Raw genomic sequence first — 18,681 nt, 5'->3', positions numbered from 1 at the left:
CAAGTCCTAGGCACTGAGGTTTTACCCACAGTGCCACCCGCGTCCCCTTTTTTGCTGCTGGGTAGCAGCCATCTATTTGCTTCCAATAAACAGAGCAAATATTACACAGGTACCATATGCTCCCATCCAAATGCAACCAAACCCACCAGCACTGACCCCGAGTAAATAGTTTGTGGAAGTGGAGAGTGCTTCAAATTATCATTATCACTGCATTCATTTAATTGTACAGTTACAGTGACAATGAGTGGTTTTTCCAGAGCTTCATTCCCCTCACTAGCTTCTAAGAAGGCTTCTAAGGTGCTTCCTGCTTGCAGGACTGTTTCTTGATGATGCCTCTGCTACTGGAAAGTCCACAAAGTGGATAAGGCTTAATTGGTCCCATGCTTTGAAGATCATACACCAATCAACCTTCTCCAAGTTTTATCCGGAATATATTTTTTTTAGGTAGGATGATGGATAATAAGAGACAGAGCGGAGGATAAACAAAACACCACATTTCCTCTCTCTTTTCATGCTGAAATATTCTTTACAATTCTACTATCAGAATTGTACACTTATTCTTGCTGCTAAGAGTAGTGTGCAGACATCTGGTGCTCTGATAGGTCGACTGCTGCCGAAAATACAAGTTATCCCTGTCATGCCAGGCCTTCCTAAATGGAGCTGATGGGAACGAGAGTTCAATAACATCTGAAGTGCTACAGGTTCTCCATCCCTGCACTAGGCAATAAAAAAGGCATTTTGGCCCGTGTCAAAAAGGGCCTCTTTTAGGGGCAAAGCCCATTCTCTGATAGCCATATTTGATTTATTGGCTGTCTCTGACTACATTACAGACAGCCCCCTCCCACCTGTTAGAACTATGCAGGGCCTCAGAACACCCAAACTGATGATGATGATAATGATGATGGTGATGATGATTTATTTATACCCCGACCATCTGGCTGGGTTTCCCCAGCCACTCTGGCCGGCTTCCACAGAACATTAAAAACAGAATAAAACTTCAAACATTAAAAGCTTCTCCAAACAGGGCTGCCTTCAGATGTCTTCTAAAAGTCAGATATTTATTTCCTTGACATCTGGTGGGAGGGCGTTCCACAGGGAGGTCGCTACTACTGAGAAGGCCCTCTGCCTGGTTCCATGTAACTTTGCTTCTGGCAGTGAGGAAACCGCCAGAAGGCCCTTGGAGCTGGATCTCAGTGTCCAGACTGAATGATGGGGGTGGAGATGCTCCTTCAGGCATAATGGGCCTAGTCTGTTTAGGGCTTTAAAGGTCAGCACCGACACTTTGAATTGTGCTCGGAAACGTACTGGGAGCCAATGTAAGCCTTTCAGGACTGGTGTTATGTGGTCTCGGTGGCCGCTCCCAGTCACCAGTCTAGCTGCCGCCTTCTGGATTAGTTGTAGTTTCCAGGTCACCTTCAAAGGTAGCCCCACATAGAGCGCATTGCAGTAGTATAAGCAGGAGATCATGCACCACTCTGGCGAGAGATGTAATGGCTGGCAGAAGTAGATGTAGATTTATCCCTGAACAACCACTTCTGATTTCTTGAAGCCATAACCTAACTCTATATAAAATTGTGTTGGATGAAAAAAGCCGACACGAGAAATCAAAGCACTTGAGCTGGATTCCATCAAACGCAACATGCCAGCTTCCCATTCCAGGAGCTGTGGTGCTGATTTGCCTGAGGGACTGAACAGTTCTTGATATTTTCAAGAATCTTTTCTCCTCAGGAGTATAGTGCTCTTGTCATTAATCCACCCTCCTTAACAAAACCTGAAAACAGGCATTTCCTATTGTAATTGTTCTCTTCTCTGCCAGCTCAGGTTTTAAGTATTCTGCACACTGGCAATGAAAATTTAGTACGTGACTCACCATCTCTCAGGTTTGGGAGTTATACTGAGTCAGACCTTCGATGCATCTAGCTCAGCATTGTCTAAATCAAGGATAGGGAAGCTGTGGTCCACCCAAAGGTGGTTTCAGGGTAGTGTCTGCTGCAGGGGGCACCACAGCAATGCTATGGAACAGGGCACGGGGGGCGGGATGTGAAGCATTTTAGTGTCTTGTAGGGGACCACAGAAATTTGAGAGCCTGAGGTCTGCCAATGGATACTCCTGATCCATGACCGTTGGCCATGTTGACTGAGGCTAATGGAAATTGGGGTCCAGCAACATCTGGAGAAGCTCAAGTTCTCCATCTATGATTGGTAGTGGTTTTCCAGGGCTTCAAGCAGGAATCTTTCTCTGCCCTCCCTATAGATGGCAGGGATTGATGTCAGGACCTTCTGCATGTAAAACCTGTGGTCTTATGGCCCTTCCTCTCCTGTTGAACTTCTCTGATCTTCTGTACTCGCCGGTACACCTCCTCAGACTTACAACCATTGACCTGCTTCTCCTCCACCACTTGGTTCCATTGCTCTGCCTAGATCCTACACCCACTTCATGTTTCTCTCCCCAAACCATTGTACGCTCCCTTTCCTTCTACCACTGTGTCTCCAGACTTGAGTTAACTAGGAAAGCGGGTGCCAGGAACTGACAACCCCCCATATTTCTTTCAGTAGCAGAGGAGCCCTGAGCTGTGCCTATAGACTTTTTAAATACCTGGACCAGGCTTCCAGTTCCAAGCATTTCTCCTGGGAAGTAGCACAATGGCAAGTCGATTCTAAACCTTAAAGGGTATGTCCAGTTTTTGCCCTTGTGCAAACATGCACATAGAGCTGAACACTATTTTCAACGTTACACATCTCGGATCGATCTGCTCTATCGCCTGCCATCAGAATTCAGCAGCTGCATGCATTTTTTCTGTGCTAAGTCTGCAGGCACAGGAAGACCCAAGAGAAAGCACAACAGCTTCCTTCGCCTTCGCAAAGCCCCCTCCCCAACTATGCCAAAATCCAGATTTATTGCGCATTGGACGCATTTCATAGCTTGAAACCTTATTTTAACTGTGGCTGACACATCACATGATCTTTGATGCCAGATGCGTTCTCTCTCCGGGTTGTGGGCAAGGCGGGTCCGTCCCACGTCATTTTGCTGCACCCTGGATATTAACAGCTGCTGTTTTATTTTCATACAGTGGTACCTTGGTTCTCGAACGGCTTAGTTGTCGAACAAATCGGCTCCCGAACGCCGCAAACCCGGAAGTAAGTGTTCCAGTTTGCGAATGTTTTTCGGAAGCTCCTGCAGTCAATCGGAAGCCGCGCCTTGGTTTTCGAACGGTTTCGAGAGTCGAACGGACTCCCAGAACGGATTAAGTTCGAGAACCAAGGTTCCACTGTATTTGGAACTGTGGATTTTATATGCGTCAAATGTTCCAGAGACCCTTTTGGCATTGCTGCACGTTGTGAGCTCGTCTGGCTTCCCCATTCGGTAGGAAGGGCGGGGTGTGAATAGTAAATAAATCAAGAAATAAAGGACAAGATGGCGGCGGCAACCCCCCATCTCATTTCATGACCACAAAAGTCAACCAGACTGTCAATTAATTGGCAGCACCCTCCACTACATCTAAGACGAACAGGCTACTTTAAGGATGCATTGTTCTACAGTACTTTCCCAGCGCTTCACGCTGCCTGTGGCAGCCACTTCACCTTGCCTAATGGCAGGGCTGGCCTTGGGGCAGGTGGCCCTTTTGCATCTTAGTCTAGTTCTGCCACCTCCCAGAGAGTTCTTCTTCTTTAGAAGGTCTATACTAAGAAGATATGAAGATAATTATTTTCATTTGCTTCTTGCATCTCCTGCCCTCCCAATCAGAGTGTACAGTATTTCAGACAGCACATTTCCTCCCACTTAGGGCTTTTGTTCATCGTCACTTACTTTGATCAGAAAGCTGAAGTACCAGGATCTCTTGCATGCTGTGGAGAGAACAGAAAAAAGTTAGTAATGATTATATATTTAAATGTGCTTGCAAGCTTTCAGCAAGAACGAGTTTTTAATACACCACGTTTAAGAAACATAGACATACTTTTGCTGTGAATATTCAGAAACGTTGGGGGTTTTTTTTAATAAAGAAGATCAAACCTAAATTTTGACAAAAGGTCAGTCAACACAATCTTCTTCATTCAGAACAGTCAGATTATTCAGTTTTTGATTTCTGCCTTGGATACTCATAAATGGATCTCATTAAAAAGCTAAAGAACGAGGGGCATCCCGCTTACTTGTCCACATGGAAGCCATGTTTGATAGGTGTTTTGGCTCTAGTCTTCATACAAATCTAGATAATGAGGTTCAACCAAAGGAGCACCTGAAAGCATTATGAAAGGCTTCAAATGGTAACCCAAAGGTTTCCAAGCTCACCCCATGATTTTCACGGGCTTTCTCATACTTCTGAACAGTGAACGTTAAGGAACAGAAGAGCACCTGACAAAGAGACTTTTGTCACAGTTCCCAACATGATAGTAACTATTCCTAAAAACAAAATGCATGGGAAGCTCAGGGTTTTTTAAAAAATAAAAATAAAAATCCACGACATGTAAAAGTACGCTAGAATCAAAAGCCACATACCCATTTATAGCACTTTTATTCCAATTTGAGACCAGGGTGGATAAAAATCAATGATTTTTTAAAATTAAAAATGGATTTCTAAAAAATTTAAATCAGATTTTTTAAAAATTTAAATCTTTTTTTTATTTAAATTGGATTTTTAAAATAAAATGCTTTTAGAGGAAAATAATCTTTCGAAATATAGTTTTCTATTTAGGTTACATTATAGTTCAAAGACTATTCATCAGGAAATAAGGATTTGTTTTAATTTTTTCATGTGTGCTAAAACTCTAAGTTTGTTTTTTTAAAAAAAACAAAAGTTTAACCATATCAGTTAACAAACAAGGATACGTAAGCTATAATCCTATTGTTTTACATAAACAAATTGTTTAAATTGTTATTAGGGAAATGATTATTTTTCTCCTTCCAATAAAGTACAGCAGAAAAGTTGTCCAAATATAAACAGTGAACTTATTAAACCTCACAATATTTTAATAATTATCTGTCTATGTATTTCTAATAGTATAACCAAACCCACAATTTTTGATATAACTGTAAAAACTCCTCTGAAAATTTATTAATCCAAAAATGAAACCTTCATCTGGTTGTAAATATTAAGATGATACCAGCAGGAAATTCTTTCTGTAAAAGAAAGAAAGAAAGATTTAAATCAAGTCTTACTGACTAGTGATTTAAATCATGATTTATATCAAATCCACCCTGTTTAAAACTCATCCTGGGAACTGTGGTTTGCCAAGGTTCCCCCCCCCTTACTTTTTTGTGATGCATGCTGAATTTTAATGTAATCTGATCTGGCTGTGGGTGTTAATGAACCGTAGAACACACACACACACTTGAATATCTAAATAAAAGGAAGATTCCCTTTCATTTGACTATATTACACTTAGAGATGTCCCTTTGCAGAGTTAAACCAACAACAAAAATATCCCTGCCCTCACCACTTGCCATCTTCAGTCACTTCTTCCACAGCACAGATGGGACTTTCACTTCCTCCTCCCTTGAGTGTAGGCAGGGAACAAGTGTAAAAGCTATGTTAAAGAGTTAGCACCATGCTAATCTCTGGTTCAAATGTAATGAGGATCCTTCAAGCAAAAACATGGGTTCATGGGCTCCCCCACTTATGAGGTGAAGATGGCTTAAACAAAGGAGACTTCATCCTTTTGAACAAATCACAGAATTGAAGAGTTGGAAGGGATCCCAAGGGTCATGTAGTACAACCCTCTGCAATGCAGGAATCTCAACATGACAGGAGGCCTTACAACCTCTGCTTAAAAACCTCCAAAGACCACCTCTCCTGGAAATCTGTTCCACTTTACAACAGCTCTTACTGCCATAAAGTTATTCCTGAGGTTAAGTTGAACTCTCCTTTCTGGTAACTTGAAGCCACTGGTTCAGGTCCTAGCCTCTGGAGCAGAAGAAAACAAGATTGCTCCTTCTTCCATGTGACTGACAGTCCTTTAGATCTCTGAAGGTGACTATCATGTCTCCTCTTCTCCAGGCTAAACATACCCAACTCCCTCAACTGTTCCTCATAAGGCTTGGTTTCCAGACCGCTGATCATCTTGGTTGCCCTCCTCAGCACATGTTCCAGCTTGTCAATATTCTTCTTAAATTTTGGTGCCTGGATCTGGACATAGTATTCCAGGCCTGGTCTGACTAAGGCAGAATAGATCGGGACTCTTACTGCCCTTGATCGGGACACTATACTTCTCTTGATGCTGAAAGCACAGGTCATTTGCACACCAAGATAATAATAAACTTCAGCCTAATCCTACTTTGAATAAACAACCTATAATTGGAACAAACTACGGTTTCTCATAATTGGATGTAAGGAGGTTTGGTCAAAATGGCGAAAGGAAACCTAAAACTCCTTCCCCACATACCAGGGATGGAGGTGAGCATACAAACTCAAGGCACTCACTGCCTGTCCTTATTACAACAAACCATGGTTTCAGCACTGCATCTTAACTCAGCCACTCTGTGCGCCCTGTCCCAAAACAGCCTCTTGTTGCAAAAGCGTCACTGTGCACAGCAAAATACAAGAAATTTATATTTAAAGCGAAAGGGGGAAACGTAGCTCAACTCCCTCACTTTACAAAGAAACAAGCCAGAAAAAGTAAATAAAAGGGCACAGGGCTCTTTTTGTTTGTTTGTTAAATGGTCTATTGGCAATCCTAAATGCAGTAAGTGCAGGCTTGAAGGATTTCCTAGCTTAAACAATTCTGGTAAGTTGTCCAGAACGCCACGTTCTTGCAAGAATCCAAAGCATCTTTTACCGGGGTGGGATGGGGTGGGGGGTGTTGTTGTTATTCTAAAAGCCCTTCGTTTGCTGCAGCCAATTAAAGAACTTCGATTTCACATAAGCAAGCTCACAGCCAAGAAAGGGCTCTCTGGATCCACCACAAAGATATTTAATAAAAAGGGGGAGAGTAGCCTTGCCTCATATGCTTTCTGTGTGGGCTAATTAATGCCTCTCTTTTGCGGGGCAATTTTTGGTATATAAGCAGACATACATAACTGATGCGGATAACGTGCGCAGACATGTGTTTTAAAGCACTGTTCTCTCCCTTAAAGAAAGTGTAGTCATTATTTATCCATGTTGATTTCATTAGCATTGAAGGGTGTTACACACGCGCTCTTGTATCCACGCAACAAGGAAAGGATACACAAACATCCCGAAGGACAAAAGACTTTCCTAAGTTTTTTCTTTTGGCAAAACAAAAACAAAAAACGACTGGTACTTCCTTTTCGAACACCCCAAAGCTCTTCTTTCAGAGAAGCAAGCAAAGTGTCAAAACTGCACCAAACTGGGGGGGGGGGGGTAAACCTGGTAAGACGGTTTGAAATCGGCTATAGTTTCCAAATCTCAGCTTCAGAGAATTTAACAGTCTACATTTTGCCAGCCAAAATGGAACCAAATTAGATTGATAAAGAAGAATGACAGAATGCCCATGTTGTTGTTGTTTTTAAATCTTCCCTTAAATTTTATTTTATTCACGAGTTGCATACGTTTCAAGCCAATGCTGGTTATGAATAATGTTAACTGCTTAGCCTGTATGATTTGACCCTGGAAAAGTGTAGAGTTTTTTATTATTTAAAAAAAATCAAAATATTTGTTTAATTATCAAAACAATGACTGCATTGATAACAATAGAAATATTTCTGCTGTTTGTTTTTTAAAGCATAGGGGTTAACAGTTAAGCTTCCATTTGGTTCACATCTGTAGCTTCATTTGAAAGGTACGGAAGGTTCATACCACACCTTGAGAATTTGCTATGAGGTCTGTTTTCATATTAGTCTGGTTTGGACATCACACAAAACCAGAGTTTAGTATCACAAGAACAAACCTTAGGTTCACACACTCCCCCCCCCCTCCATCTCTCCTCCTCTGGCACTGCCATGAGGATTTTGGAAGTGTTTTGCTTCCACTATGCTTAACCGCTTGTTGCGTTACAGAACCTGACATAGCATGGTCAATGTTAACTATGGCTTGTTTGAAACCAGCCAACTTCATACTATAGGCTATGGTAAAAGGTAAAAAGTAAAGGACCCCTGGATGGTTAAGTCCAGTCAAAGGCGGATATGGGGTTGCTGTGCTCATCTCGCTTTCAGGCTGAGGGAGCCGGCGTTTGTCCACAGACAGCTTTCCGAGTCATGTGGCCACCATGACTAAACTGCTTCTGGCGCAACGGGAAACCAGAGTGCATGGAAATGCTATTCATCTTTCTGCCGCCGTGGTACCTATTTATCTACTTGCACTGGCGTGCTTTCGAACTGCTAGGTTGGCAGGAGCAGGGACCGAGCAACGGGAGCTCACCCCGTCATGGGGATTCGAACCGCCGACCTTCTGATCGGCAAGCCCAAGAGCCTCAGTGGTTTAGACCACAGCGCCACCCATGTCCCGATTATAGGCTATGAAGCTGACTTGTTTAAACAAACCATAGTTAACAATAGTTAACATTAATCAGTTAAGGGCTCAGACAAGACAGTAATTTCTGGTAAACTGAACTCACAGGTGAAAGCTTCTATTCTGCTCATCACACCTGCACCAGAGAGGGGAGTGCTTGAACACAAAGCAAACTATGACTCATTCACATCACACTAAATTAGGGATTAGCATGATGTGATGATGGGCATTATGTTCCTTTGACTCTAGGTTCAGTAGCAGCCTACAAACAGTACAGGAAATATCTGCGTATCACAGCAGTGGTGATGTCATCTATTTCTATTAAAAACGACACCAGACACATGGCCCTAGTGAATGAATTCCCAGTTATTTATCCAAATCTACCTTACCCTTTTGAACAGAATTGAGCATGAAAATGTGCCTGCGTTGAACGGGTAGCACATTTCCCTAAGTAGAGTGAAGAGCAACAGATCTCAGCATCACTGCCATGTGAAACAGAAAAGGCAAATACTTTTCAGAAACATCTCTTAATAATTAGTTATTGTACACCAATTAATTCAACAAGGATCCCCCCCAAAATAAATAAATAAATGCATTTAGCCTATGCTGGAAAAAGTCAGCATGAATCAGAATGAGTTACCATCCACACTCACACTTAAAACACCACACTAATCGACTGACCTTTCCATTTTCTGTGAACTCTGGCTAGCTCAATTTGTTGTTGACTCAAGAAAACCTGAGCAGAGACATGCACAAAGATATCACTGAGATTAATTCAGATCCACACTCTTAAGCTCGCTGAGGGGAAATGAGTGCTCTTGCTAACGTGTGACTAAAGGAGCAGAAGTTCTTATCTGTGCTCATTTGCTACATTATCATAATATACATTTCAAAACAGAAATGTAAAAAAGCCAGATCAGATAACATTTGGCAGAAATTGCCAGCATCTGCCGAGAGGAAATAAAAGCAGGATGGAAATGGCTATGAGTCGTGAGGAAAAGCATCTCAGCCTCTAACACTCTAAGCCTGACATTAACTATCAATCACTTTTATTATAATTTCATTTGGAAATGAAAAGGCAGAAGAGAAGGGAGGCCGTTTTCATCCATTGGCCAAAGTGCTCTTTGAAAGTACAGGCCCACAGCTTAAGATTGCAGGTACAGTGGTACCTCAGGTTACATACGCTTCAGGTTACAGACTCCGCTAACCCAGAAATAGTGCTTCAGGTTAAGAACTTTGCTTCAGGATGAGAACAGAAATCGTGCTTCCGCGGCGCGATGGCAGCAGGAGGCCCCATTAGCTAAAGTGGTGCTTCAGGTTAAGAACAGTTTCAGGTTAAGAACGGACCTCCGGAACGAATTAAGTACTTAACCCGAGGTACCACTGTATTCTGTTTAAACAAATAACTAGTTCAAGCCAGAATAGAATTGTGGGTAAAAATTGCAGAAAGTTATGCATTTAAGGTAGAGGTCAAAACGTGAAATCTAAAGAACAATTCCCATCTGACCTGCCACCATTCTGCCCAAAGACCCATTCAGGCGATGCTATAATTGAGCAAGGCTATTATTTTTTTCTTAATTCCCTCCCACACCATTTCATGTTACCGATGTAGCAACTCAAGTGAAAGATGTGTTTGAACCAATGACAGCATAAGGTGGAGAATTGGGACTCTAGATACAATCCTGTCCATGCCAGCAGTACTCCAAAAACAGGACTACCAGAAGAGCAATTGTTTGCCACCATATACATTTAAATTGTACAAGTTCTCTCTCTCTCTCTCTCTCTCTCTCTCTCTCTCATAGTTCTTTCATAGTCTTATACCAACATGTTCACAAAAGGACAGAAAGCAGAAAACACTCCAAAGGACAACATAAACCAGGCATCCCCAACCTTCGGCCCTCTAGTTTTGGACTACAATTCCGATCGTCCCTGTTAGCTAGGGATCATGGGAGTTGTAGGCCAAAACATCTGGAGGGCTGCAGGTTAGGGATGCCTGGCATAAACTAAGGTATAATTGACCAGAGAGATAATTGGTACCATTTCTTTCCCAAAGGATGCTAAATAAGAGCATATTAGATAATACTTTTTAGTACAGAGATGAAAATATCAATACTGGATTTCCCCCTACTTTAAGAGGACAATTTTTGCTTTGCTCATTGTGCTCTAAGCAAACTTGCTCTTGAATGTTCATTATATCTATACAGTAAATACCAGTTCAAGAATACTTAACAAAATAGTTAAAGAGAGGGAGGGGTGTTTTTTTAAGGCTGCAAGCCTATGGACATTTATCTGGGAGAAAGCCCCATTACTTAGTAAATTCAGTGGGACTTATTCCTGGCTAAAATGTATAGGATTGTGCTGTAAATGTTCATTTGTGATTTTTAATTAGCAATATACCAAAAATTATGACTGAAGTATAATATCCGGAATAAACCTGGGAGTATAACTTGTGACAGGGACACGGGTGGCACTGTGGGTTAAACCACAGAGCCTAGGACTTGCCAATCAGAAGGTCAGCGGTTTGAATCCCCGCGATGGGGTGAGCTCCTGTTCCTTGCTCCCTGCTCCTGCCAACCTAGCAGTTCGAAAGCACGTTAAAGTGCAAGTAGATAAATAGGTACCGCTCCAGCGGGAAGGTAAACGGCATTTCTGTGCGCTGCTCTGGTTCGCCAGAAATGGCTTAGTCATGCTGGCCACATGGCTACACGGAAGCTGAACGCCGGCTCCCTCGGCCAATAAAGCGAGATGAGTGCCGCAACCCCAGAGTCGGTCACGACTGGACCTAATGGTCAGGGGTCCCTTTACCCTTTACCTTATAACTTGTGAAATGAATCTTTAAAATCTGCTGAGATAGTCATACAAGTAACAGATAAATTAAACTGATTCACAATTGCAGCATGACCTTTAGACAACGCAAGAACTTTCCAAATATTATACTGAATGCAAGACAGAGCCACAATGATGTTACAGTCAATGGGATTATGTCATAGTTATTTTTTTGTTAAGTGAGCCAATTCCTGTCTACCCTTCTCAGACACAAACACACAAAATATTGATAAAGTTATGCAGGGGGAAACGAGCACATAACGCGACCTTCATTCTCTTGAACAAACTGACCAAGAATTGATCTGGAAGACCCACCAAGTCTGAGGAACAGCAAAACCTACTGGATAATTAAGCTCTTGGTTAATCAAAAGCAGGGAAATTCAGTCAGCTGCTATGTATTAACAACTTCCAAAAGGGAGACCATAAAAAGGACATAAGTATGGATTAAAAATTAACCATGATTGCCAGAAAGCCTGATATGGCAATTCCACCCACAGAAACATGTGCTCAGACCTTTCTGCCAGCACATGGCATACATTCTGCTGTCTTTAACAGCATCGACAGATACAGAAGCAATTATACAAAAAAGCCAACTTTCTCTAGAGTAGGATGGAGGAGAGGGAAGCTGAGTCAGACTCTAAGAATACAGTTCCTGGGATCTGAGACATTTCTCCTTCACTCTATATTCCCTTTCTCTTGGTTATTTTCAACTCAGTAATAGAAGCTCTTTTAGATTTATCGCTTAGAGTGTGGTGCTGATAACACCAAAGCTGCAGGTTCGATTCCTGTATGGGACAGCTCCATATTCCTGCATTGCAGGGGGTTGGACTAGATTCAGTCTCTAGCTGTTTTTGGACTACAACTCCCATCATCCCTAGCTCACCAAGGGTTTGAGACCCATCAGCTACCCTCACTTGGTTTAGCCTTATGCTTCCTTCTGGCAACTCCTGCAGTATTGCTCTGCTTGCTTTTGGACAATAACAGTGACGCAGAGCCGGGGTGTGTGTGTGGGTCTTGTCATCTGGGCAGCCCATACACCAGGGATCAACAAGGTTTACCTTGCCTGGGCCGGTTCACTCCAGCGGAGAGTCCTCCGTGGGCCGGATTGCACACGCTGGTGATTTCCGGCATCTGTGTCTGAGCAGACACGATTTCCTGCCTCTGCGCAGATGTGATATTTGGCGCTGCAGAAGCGAGTCCCCATGCTGCGTATGGCAGCACGCAGGGACTCGCCGAGCGGGCGACTCGGGGGGCCGGTTAAACAACCCCCGTCAGCCGCTTGTGGCCCACGGGCCTTAGGTTGCCTACCTCTGCCATACACACTGCCTCCACACACCTCCCCAGACTTCCATACAGACTGCCCAGGCATGCACCCAAGGGAGGCTGCTTTGGTGCAGCGAACACAGCGGTCTGACTTCACCCCCGGAAGAGCACTCCATTGTCTCTCGAGACAGACCGGTGCAAACAACAACAATTAAGCAACGTTAGGGTTGTCCAAATGTGGTCAATGTGCTCAGCGTGACCTCAAGGGAGAGACAAACGCTGTCCGCCATCTTTGTTCTACAAACATTCAATTCACACAAGGAGAACCAACCTCTGCATGTTCAGTAGAACTGCTAACAGAACCTTATGCATAAGACTTCTACACACCTAAGGCTCTTTCTGTGTGATGGAAAGATCCAGCTTTTTCCCATGCCAGTTCAGAGATGATAGATTGATAGATAGATAGATGATAGATAGATAGATAGATAGATAGATAGATAGATAGACAGACAGACAGACAGACAGACAGACAGACAGACACACGCAGGATCCTGCTTCCTCATCTATGCATTCATGAAATGTAAAATTGTGTCAACCAGCCTAAAGTCGTTGCTTGATCTTACAGTCATCCTGTGATGAACATGTCCATGTGAGCTCACCCTTACTTAATTTTTAAAATCTCCTTCAGAAAATTATGTACGTCTCCATGCATAGGAACTAGCAATTTGGGTAAATGTTGGGCTTAACTCGGTGTCAGCATAGATTTACATTTTTTCACATTAAAACTGACCCAAATGGTAACTGCTCCTTACCCCACAACAGCATTCTGTGTTGCTTGCTATATTACAGAGAGATGGGTGACTAAATACTTTTAAAAATAGTACAAAATATCTTCTTAATTAACTGTGGGTTTTTTAATGTGAACGCAGACAGGTGTTATTCAACAGTTTATCAACCACCTGCTCAGGCAAATGCCCTTGAGGCCATCAAACTGACATTGGGGCTGTTGCATTTGGTGTGGTGGACATTTGGCATCTATTTTCTTTTTATTTGTAAGTTTTTCACTCACGTGTGCCTTCACCAGCAAATACCAGACACACACAGAAGACCCAACACCCAAGGCTGGCCAAATTATTTTGGCACTTAAAGTAGAAAATCCCATAAGCGCCTCACCGCTCAGACTAAAAATACATTAAATAACAATTTGTTAGTCTTTTCATTGCACATCACTCTACCTAACAGCAAGACCAGCTCTGAGTGTCTTCCAGATCGCATAACAAATGATAGGAGAAAGGCTTAGAAAACCAGTGTTTTAGCATACCAGGTTAGGACCGGGGTCACTCATGTTCAAATCCCCACTTGGCTACAAAGCTGACTTTAGTTTTTCCTCTCTCGCAGGCCAACTTACCTCAAAAGCTCCCTGAATGGAAGATAGGATAAAGTATAATAAATGATAGCAATAAAAAAATGAACAGAGTGCAATAAATCTGATAAACAATAATAGTTCTGAAGTTACACTCTAAAGCCACAAGCCCATGTCTTAAATATTTGTTACAGAAAGATATGCACACTTTATTTTTAAGAAAAGAGCAACTTTTATCAGATTCTCTACCTAAGCCTTTTGTGAAAGTGTTTAGATGTTAAGTTGTGGATGTGGCTATATAAATGCTTCACGAAATCTTTCCAGTGACACGGGACACAGCCCTTAGGGGTTTTTTGGTACCTCTGTTCTTCCAATTGCTCAAAGTCTGTCCATATTTTTATCACTTCTATTATAGGAAAGTAAAATGATGATGGGAAACGAGACTTTGACTACATTTTTTAAAAAAAAACTAACTTGGTAGAGGGGACGTGGTTGGCGCTGTGGGTTAAACCACAGAACCTAGGACTTGCCGATCAGAAGGTAAGCAGTTCGAATCCCCGTGATGGGGTGAGCTCCCATTGCTCGGTCCCAGCTCCTGCCATCCTAGCAGTTCAAAAGCACGTCAAAGTGCAAGTAAATAAATAGGTACCGCTCTGGCAGGAAGGTAAACGGCGTTTCCGTGCGCTGCTCTGGTTCGCCAGAAGCGGCTTAGTCATGCTGGCCACATGACCCGGAAGCTGTACGCCGGCTCCCTCGGCCAATAAAGCGAGATGAGCGCCGCAGCCCCAGAGTCGGACCTAATGGTCAGGGGCCCCTTTACCTTTACCTAACTTGGTAGAGAAGGTCAGAGGAAGAGGAGGAATATGCAGAGCCCGGGTTCTAGTAGGGAGAACAAAATTATCTCTATCCACTTTGCATCATGTAGAATTTTATACACCTGTATACAGGATGGATTTGATTTAAATCAAATCAATTTAAATAACAATTTAAATCACTAGTCAGTAAGACTTGATTTAAATCTCTTTTTTTACAGAAAGACTCATTCTTACTGGTATCTTAATATTTACAACCAGATGAAGGTTTAATTTTTGGATTAATAAATTTTCAGAGTAATTTTTACAGTTATACCAAAAATAACTGTTTTGGTTATACCATTAGAAATACACAGACAATTATGAAATTATTGTGAGGTTTAAGAAGTGAACTGTTTATAGTTGAACGACTTTTCGCTGTACTTTATTGGAAAGGGAAAAACAATCATTTCCTTAATAGCAATTTAAACAATTTAACTAAAACAGTAACATTATACCATACGTATCCATGTTGGTTAACTGATGTGGTTAAACAATTTCATGAAAAACTTGAAACAAATCCTTATTTCCTGATGTACAGCCTTTGGACTATAATGTAACTTAAATAGAAAACTATCTTTAGAATTTTTTTTCCTCCAAAAGCATTTTATTTTAAAAATCCAATTTAAATTTTAAAAAAAAATATTTTAAAAAAATCATTGATTTTCATCCACTCTGCATTTCCCAGTGCATTTTAAAAATCTGATTTAAATATTTAAATATCTGATTTAATTTTTTAAAAAAAAAATCTGATTTTTATTTATTTAAATCACTGGTTTTTATCCACGCTGCCTGTATCCTATCCCTCTCCCCAACACCCTGCTTATCTGCCTCTTTTGTCCTGGCTCCAGCAGCACTGAAACAATAGGGCACAAGAGTCTATGGAATCTCCCTGCACCGAATAAAGTAGGGTCTCTCTGTCATTCTGCTATGCGTGCAACTCTAGACAAGGCCTCACGAACTCCTTCATTTATACAACCCTTTTAAAAAAAAAATAACACTGCTGCCTTCTGTCGCTCTGCACAACATTTTGAAAAGTTTATTTCAGAAGAGGGCATCTGTTTTCTCTGGAGGAAAACATTACCTTGCATTCGTGAGTCTTGCCTTGCCTTTCTTCCAAAACATTTAACAGAATTTAAACACTGTAAAAACTGACCTTAGAACGAGCCCATAAATGAGAGACAAGATTGAGCAGGAGGATGACAGAAACCATATCTGTTTTCAAATATATGCGCAGATACAGGGATCACAGGTCTTCAGTTCTTAGCATCTGAGGATAAAAATAAAAATAAAAATAGCATGAATCAGCAAATGCTTATCTCACAGACAGTATGCGCCTAGAAACTGAGCAGACATACTGAAGGATGAACTCAGAAGACATGATTGTACCAGTTGCTCACCGGAAAGTTTTACTGATCAGAATGAAGATCTAATCTGCCAAGTCTGGACAGTATTGTACTTGACATCACTCCAATTTATCATCGCCATAGCAAGATGTCTATCAGTATATATACTGTACATCTGGTCGTACAGAATATGAACCAAAGTGGAAGTTCACACATTAATTAAAAATAAAATAAAGTAATGAAATTCTGTATACTCAAGCACTTTTATATTTACATTTAACTTTAAAAAGTAACTTTTAAAAACTAAATTCCAAAGGGACAGTTTTATCTGTGGTTAGAAACTAACCAATTAGGGATTTATTTATTTTTAATCACATTACAATCCTATGGAACATAGACTAATTCTTTTTATTTATGTATTTATTTATTTATACTTTTCAAGTTTATACATTTCACTAATTTTATGCATTTCACTAATTTTACAATCATTTTGATATTTCAAAACTTGACTTCCTTCCTCCTCTTTCTGTGGTTCCTTAAATTTGTTATTAATATCTTCTGCATACAGTGGTGCCCCGCAAGACGAACGCCTCGCAAGACGAAAAACCTGCTAGACGAAAGGGTTTTCCGTTTTGCAGGCGCTTCGCAAAACGAATTTCCCTATGGGCTTCCTTCGCAAGACGAAAGCCCATAGGGAAATCTCCAGGACAGGGGGGAAGCGCAGCGCGTCTTCCCCACTGTCCTCGGACCTCCTCCGAAGGCTGGCGGTGGGGCAGAGAGACCTCCTCCCACCGCCAGCCTTCGGAAGGCTCCTCCGAAGGCTGGCGGTGGGGCGGAGAGACCTTCTCCCCGGCCCAGCCTTCGGATGGCTGTCCTGAAGACTTGCGGTGGGAGGAGGGTTTTCCTTCCCACCGCCAACATTCAGAATGCTGTTCTGAATGTTGGCGGTGGGGAGGAAAAACCCTCCTCCCACCGCAAGCCCCGGGAACAGAGGAGAAGCGCTGCACGCCTTCCCCTCTGTTCCCGTACCTGTCCTGAAGGCTTGCGGTGGGGAGAAAAGCCCTTCTCCGCACCGCCAGCCTGGCAAGCGGTCTCCATAGGAACGCATTAATTGATTTTCAATGCATTCCTATGGGAAACCGTGCTTCGCAAGACGAAAAACTCGCAAGAAGAAAAAACTTGCGGAACAAATTAATTTCGTCTTGCGAGGCACCACTGTATAAAAATTAACTTAATTTGCTCATTTATTCATCTTCTTTAAATATATACTCTTATAAAACTGCAGGTTATTACAATAATCCTGACAACATTTTTATCTGTTTGCAATTTAGCTGTAAATATTCAATAAACCATTTCCATTCTTTTATTTAAAAAATTGTTGTCTTGATTTCTTATTCTTCCTGTAAGTTTCGCTATTTCTGCAAATTCCATAAGTTTTTGTATCCATTCTTCCTTTACTGGGACTTCTGCTTCTTTCATTTTGGGGCAAATAACATTCTTGCCGCTGTAGTAGCAGAAGAGGTAACTATTGGAAACTGGGGAGAGGGGTGGGTGGAAGTCCAGGGGTTTGAAGAACCCTGTAAAGGTATTGAAATTGTTTGTGGAGTAATGCAAATAATAATGTATGTTAAAACTTTTTAAAATAAAATTTATTTTTTAAAAAAGAAAGGATTGCAAAATGGATTAATCCGTTCCAGACTTTTAAAAACAACCTCTAAAACAGCAATTTAACATGAATTTTACTATCTAACGAGACCATTGATCCATAAAATGAAAGCAATAAACAATGTACTGCAGTCACACAATCAATCAGTAGCTGAACTGGGTTCCACACAGCCACAAAAACAAAACAAAAGAGCCGTAAAAACAAAAATGCAAAATAAACAGCAAAAACCGACAGACCTCAGCGTAACACTCAAAACGGAAGTGTGGCACTCAAATCGGAAGCATGACACTCAAAATGGAGCACGTTTGGCTTCCGAAAACAGTTCACAAACCGGAACTTACTTCCGGGTTTGCAGTGTTTGGGTTCCAAGTTACAGTGGTACCTCGGGTTACATACGCTTCAGGTTACAGACTCCGCTAACCCAGAAATAGTGCTTCAGGTTAAGAACTTTGCTTCAGGATGAGAACAGAAATCGTGCTCCGGTGATGCGGCGGCAGCAGGAGGCCCCATTAGCTAAAGTGGTGCTTCAGGTTAAGAACAGTTTCAGGTTAAGTATGGACCTCTGGAACGAATTAAGTACTTAACCCAAGGTACCACTGTATTTGAATACCAAGGTACCACTGTATTCAGTTACAGCAGCTCAGCTTTCCTCATCTTGTTGCCCTCCAGCTGTGTTGGATTACAACTCCCAACAACCTCAGGCAGCATGCCAAATGGTCAGGAATGAGGGGCTTTGTAGTCCAAAATATCTGTGTGTGTGTGTGTGTGTGTGTGTGTGTGCCTGTTTGCACGCACGCACACATGCGTGCCAGGCTGAGAGCATTTGCCCTAGCACATGCCACAATAATACATTTGTTAGTCATCAGGGTGCCGCAAGACAAGAATTCAGTCATGAGACTCGGAGTTGACATGGATCAATTAAGAAACAAAAACAAATCTGGTGCGAAAGATTCCGACCGCTACAC

General features: G+C 41.9%; 1 protein-coding gene across 5 annotated transcripts in view; it reads right to left on the bottom strand.

Annotated features, from left to right (window-relative positions):
* Positions 1–18,681, bottom strand: part of THRB (thyroid hormone receptor beta) — a 187,931-nt gene that overhangs the window by 103,359 nt on the left and 65,891 nt on the right. For all 5 annotated transcript variants that reach the window (XR_014540133.1, XM_083578185.1, XM_083578187.1 and 2 more), the window contains exons 2-3: positions 15,861–15,974; positions 3,808–3,845 (exon numbers count right to left, since the gene is read on the bottom strand). The gene's annotated coding sequence lies outside the window, so the exon portion shown is untranslated. The remainder of the gene's footprint in view (positions 1–3,807; positions 3,846–15,860; positions 15,975–18,681) is intronic.

This window comes from Podarcis filfolensis, assembly GCF_964270895.1.
Source record: "Podarcis filfolensis genome assembly, chromosome: 12".
In the NCBI taxonomy this organism is placed as follows: Eukaryota; Metazoa; Chordata; class Lepidosauria; order Squamata; family Lacertidae; genus Podarcis; species Podarcis filfolensis.
This window is presented reverse-complemented; position numbering and strand designations above follow the sequence as displayed.